Source organism: Mastomys coucha, unplaced genomic scaffold (genome assembly GCF_008632895.1).
Source record: "Mastomys coucha isolate ucsf_1 unplaced genomic scaffold, UCSF_Mcou_1 pScaffold20, whole genome shotgun sequence".
Lineage (NCBI taxonomy): Eukaryota > Metazoa > Chordata > Mammalia > Rodentia > Muridae > Mastomys > Mastomys coucha.
The window spans coordinates 49,309,365-49,315,230 of record NW_022196903.1 but is presented as its reverse complement, the minus strand read 5'-3'; positions in this window follow the sequence as shown (position 1 = coordinate 49,315,230).

Sequence of the window (5,866 nt, the reverse complement as noted above, 5' to 3'; positions counted from 1 at the left end):
GGAGGGTTCCATCTAATCACAGAGTCCTTAAAGCAGAGAAACATTCCCAGTTCTGCCGAGAAGTACTAAAAACAGAACTCTAGTTATATTTAACCTCACTAGCAGCAAACACTAGGCTAGAAGTGGGAATGGCTTGTCTTTGAAGCTTTGAAATTCAGCAGTTCTTTCAGTTAGCAGCCATTTACTGTTCATAGAAGAGACACGGGCCTGCTAATAACACTGGAAGTGAGAGTCAGTGAGACATTAAAGCACTGAGATCCAACATTTTTGTTTATGCAACATTTATAACACTGCATCCTAGATCTGTGTCAAATTAAAGAAGTGCAGAGTCCTCAGTTTATGATAGTTCCGTTTATAATTCTTTTAATCTTACAATGGCATGGAAGCAGTGCCCACTGAGTAGAAAGTATCTTTTGAGGTTTGATCTTGTTTGTTTTGAGCAGCAGCCAGCTATTTGACTCAGGCTTGTTGAGTGTCCTCCCTCAACCACTCAAGTTCTAGAATTTCAGGTGAATTTTGTTTTCTTTGTCTAACAATCTGCAGTATGGTACTGTCTAGAGAAGCTGGGCAGTGCCACTGGCTACATCCTATTCTGTGCCTCAGCTATGATGCTCAGTGGGTTAGATTGGGTGGTATTGTCAACCTTCAGGGGCCTCACCGGGATGTACCCCCATCATTGGTTAAGGAGCATTGGGATTGTACAAATTGTAATTCCAGTGGTCTCATTTTATAGGTGGGGAAAAAAAATCAGAAATGTCAGGTGACATCTCCAAGATCCAAGTGGAAAAAGCTACCTTGTTTCTTCTATCTCTTTGGCCACAAAGTGGTCTACAAGCTAAGAGAAGCCCCCCACCCCTGCTTTCTCCATTAGCACAGTAGTAAGTGCTGGGTACATTGTAGTTAGTAAGGTTAAACTAAGGAAATGCAGACTAATTCCCATGATGCTCTACTGCTGAGTAAATGAGCCCATATGAACAGACCATGTCCTGCCTTCCTCCCTTATGGGCTTCAAGATACAGAAAAGGCTCCCTGCAGGAATGCAATCCCATTGTCAGAGTCACAGGCACCTGCTCAGTTGGGTTCCTGCAACTCAATGCCAACATCACTGCAAACTGCTTGCCTGGGACAAAATTTAATGGCCTTGGTTTTTGTTGTTGGTGGTGGTGGGGTGGTTTTTTTTTTTTGTTGTTGTTGTTGTTGTTTTTCCTGTTTTGTTTTGGCTTTGTTCTGAAAATGAAAAGCTTAACTTATTAGATGGTCTCAGGTTCTTTCTAGCTTGGATGGCTAAGTGCTAAGACGTGACTGGGCACTTACATGAGGTTGAACCATAAGGAAGCTGAAATGGAGAACGACTCTTTGCTTTCTTTACTTTCTAGAGCTGATGCTGCCCCCGAAATACAAAAGCTCTTTGTCTCCTGACCCTTTAACAAATGGTTTCCACTTGCCTTCTTTTTTAAGCCCTCTTCTTTTGTTTTTTTGTTTTTTTGTTTTTTTTTTGATTCTTGGAGAACTCTGAGTTTCTAACAAACATTCTAAAGGTCTGTGTCAACCTTTCCTATAAGTTAGTGGGGATAGAACTTGGAAAAAAAGTCCAGTGATTCTACATAATTCACTATGAGCTTCATCTACCCTCGATTTTGGTCAAGTAAATAAAAGAGGGGATGAGCTCTCCTTACTTATAAGAAAATGGAGACAGTAAAGCCCAGACGTTTCTCTTTGGTCAGCCTTCCATTGTGTTGCTGACCTCCCATGGGAGGGACACTGGACACTCCCACAGAGGTTCTCAGGGTAGAGTGAAGCTGGAAACACAAGTCTCACTCCTAGGGGTTTCCTCACTGTCTTCCCAGGGCTTATGTGTGCTGTAGCCAAGGAGGGTGTGTCTGCAAGCAGAATAAAGGGAGTCTAACATAGGTTCTCTGTAACTTGGTCCAGTCTTCCCTCTCTCCCTTCTGGCTCTCCTTCCCTCCCACCCTAGCTACCAGGGCCAGCCAAACTGTGAAACCAGAGCCCAGCCCAGCCATGCAGAGCAGAGAGATCTCCGGCCTCCTGGATGCTGGTGGCAATGGCGGTGCTCCCAGCTGCTACAATTTCATGCCCTAGTGCTGGCCCTTGGACACCTGGGTTTCTCCGGTCTCACTCAGCTGTTCCTGTCTGTTTTTCTTCTCTGCAGTGTCTTTACTTCTTTTTCTTCCCCACTTGCCCTCTTCTCCTTGCCCTCTACTGCTTTTCCCTTCTGTTCTTCCTCCACTGCCTTACCTCACTCTACCATCCATAATCTCTCTCTCTCTCTCTCTCTCTCTCTGTGTGTGTGTGTGTGTGTGTGTGTCTGTCTGTCTCTCTGGATTCCCTTTTCTTTTGTTCTCTCTTTCCATGCCCTCATTTGGAGTCTCACCAGAGTTACTTGGCAGCTTTCCAATCAATGTTGACCCACAGGACCAGGGGCCCAAAAGACAACTACATTTTTGATCTTTTTGTCTTGCTCTCAATCTCTCTCTCTCTCTCTCTCTCTTTCTGTATGTGAGTGTGTGTATGTGTGTGCACGTGTGTGCGCATGCTGTTTCTCCCTCTCTCATACCCTAAAAGCTTCATTATAGGAGGGGTGGCATTATGTACCCATCAGTAAACCAAGACTCATGTCCTCAGGAATTTAGTGAAAGGGACACAGCTAGTAATCTCTGTGTTTTCAATACTGTAGAACAAGGTGACCCTCCTCTTCATTCAAGCAGGGAGTCTCCAACAACTTGAACCACCTACACAAACCATTTCCCATGCCAGTGGTGACTTTCCTTTAAGTAGAGGGATGATGTAGGCCTTGCTCTCCATGCTGGTTTAGCAAAGGCCAAAGCCAGCAAATACCTCTTACTGCACAATGGGAGGATAGGAGAGCAGATGTTTGTAATATGGCCTGGGGTCCTGGCAGGGCTGCTGGGCTCCAGAAAGGAAGAGTCACTTCTGCTGCTGCTCCTTCTTCTAAGACTAGGCAGATGTCCCCACCTCATGGGCCTGGAAGGCTTGTATACTCAGTCACAAACTGCAGGCCCCCAGATGCCTGGTGGTGACTAGAGAAATTTAGTAAGCATTCTTCACTGCTTCCCACACCCAGGCCAGCCTCCTGGCCCACTAGGTTGGTATTTGCCCCAGAGGCCACAAGACTGTATGAAGGGCTTCGGAGAGTGCCTCCAGCTTTGCTGGCATGTGAGGCAGGTCTGCTGCTTCAGTTTGGCAAATCTCAATAGCACATCATCAAAAGCAATGAATCTTGTTTTGGCTAGTCGTTTCATAACTAGTAAACACTGACATTTAATTAAATTCAATCATCTCAGAACACATGGGCATTTTGTCCTGCAGGTGAATATTTCTTTCACTATTGATGAAAAAAACAATGCTTACATTGTCACTTCTTGTAAAAACAAAGAAGTGGAGGCGGTACTGTCCTTGTTATGTATTGGACTGGAGATTATAAATTCAGTTTATGGGAACAGCTGGCTATCTATTAAAATGTGTCCAAATGTTAAAATGTGAAATAATCGTCTATCTTTCTGGACATTCTGGTGTTTACTCAAAGTCTTTGAGAGTAGCTATTACTCGTGCTGAGTTCTAGCTTCCTAATCAGATAATCTGCCCCCTGTCCTTGACTCCCAATAATGTGTGTGGTGCAAGAAGTCTATCTTTGCAGCCAGAGGATCTAAGTTCTCAGTTGTAACTCGTCCTTCAGCTCCCACTCAGAGAGATTTACATGCGTGCTGATTAAATAATACAATGAGAAAGCACCTCTCAGGGCACAGTGCTTGCTGAGCTTTGGGAGGTGTCCTGCCCCGTGCTGAGGTGGCTTTACTCCAGCTTGCCACTAGGTGGTGTGAGTTCAGTGAGTCTGCTAAGCTTCCTGGCATCAGGATTACCTTATCTCACTGCTCTCCTAAGTGTGAGTGTCCCTGGCAGTAAGGATTTTGGGATAAGTGATGAGGATGCCCATTACTCTACTGCTAAGGCATACCTTCTATCCAGACCTGCACGAAGAGGAATATAGAAAGAAAGAGCCGCAACAAGGAGAGAGACGCGGAGGGTGAGAGAGAGGTGGGAAAGGGCCCTGGGGAAAAGGACTGACAGAGAGGACAGAAGAGTGACCCTGAGAGACAGGAAGCGAGTTCACAGTCCACTGGAAGGGAGGACTTTAGTTTTGAAGCCAAAAGAGAAACAAACTTTCTCTCTCAAACCAGGAGCCTTGTGTAGGCTGAAGATCTATGAGATCCTGGGCGAAGAAACGCCCCCATAACCTCTTTTTCTCATCTAAGATACCCTCACTCCCTCTGCATTACAGAAGTAAAGCTGAGTGAGTGGCTGCTCCCAGGACATTGGCAGGTCTGTTGAGCAGGACAAGGTGTACAGCTGTGCTGATTTTTCACTCTAATTATTCAGAGTGAGAAACCACTCATGAAACATGGGAACTTAAAAATACTTTACCATCATCATCATGGGTGGTGTTTGCAGTGTGTGCGTACATGTCACAAGAGAGAGTTACAGGACAACTATGTGGAGTCAGTTCTCTTCCACTACTCCATGAGTTCTGGGGCTGGCTTACAAAGGAAACTTCTCACCCACACAGATCTCTCTGACTCCCAGAATGTAGAAAATTATAAGGCTTGAGGTTAATTCAAGACAAAGGGCTGTGTCTGGGAGGATGCAAGCTAAGATTGTAGTTTCCTGTTGGGAGGCGAAAGGAGGGGAACACCCCATATTGAGCAAGCTCTCCCAAACACCCTTGGGGCTGCTTCTCAAAACTAGGGAGGGAAGAAAGGATGAGCTGGAATATGCTTCTGGGCCTTTGCATTCTGTATCCCATCCACTCTATGACCTGAATGGAGGTCCACAGGGGAGGAAGGCTGTTCCCATTTAAGCCATGCACATTTCTGCCTTTTCTATCCAGAGAGTTCTTTCCCTAGGGTTAGGGTTGGGGAAAAGAAGCAGGGTTTAGTGTCTATGGCACGGGAAACAGAGGACAAAGATGGAAACGGAGCTGGGTTTCGACAAGCTTGCCATGTGGAGAATGCCCTTAACTCAGTAAAGAGAATGAGATAGCAGTCTGCTGGGGCTGGAGGCCATGCTCTGGGTCAGTGTGTGAACAGTCAGAGTGCCTCTCTGCTTCACCTGAGCATGACCCGTGTCACTTCCCTGCATGTTCATCTGTCATGAGAGCCTGCAGAATGTCAACAGCAATTTTCTACAATGTTTCTTATGGAGCTGGAGTGTAGCAGTGTGGCTTGGTAGCCCTGGGGACTGAGTGAATCTCTCCACGTCCCAGGTCTTCCATCTGTTAGGTGGAGCCCAGTTATGAAGGTGGCTCAGAAAGTATGAGTGAGATAGCATAGAGGGCTTAGTCCAGCGCCTGGCACAGAGATGGCATCATAACCATGAGAGGTAAGCTCGGCTTCACCTCTCCTTCAGCCTCCGTGAAGTCAGCTTCAGAGACTGTACAGGACCTTCGTCATTTAATATAATTCTGCGGTTGTCATTTGGTTGGTTTATGGGTCAACTTCCTATTGTTTTTGAAGGGTAATTTGTAAAGCAGAGATGAGGAATTTAATAACACAATGAAAAAGCCAACCAAAGGAGCTGTTGGCTCTTCCAGGGGGGCTGGCTTCAATTCTCAGCACCCACATGGTGGCTCAGAGCTGTCTGTAATTCCAGTTTCAGGGACTCCAGTACCTGCTTTTGACCTCTATAAGCACTAGGCACCCATGTGGTACACAGGCATACATGCAGGTAAGAAACACACGTATGAAAAAACAAAACAAACAGCAGCAACAACAACAACAACAAGACCTCCCCAAACCCAGCAAAACCCCCAAACAACAAAAAACCCCAAACC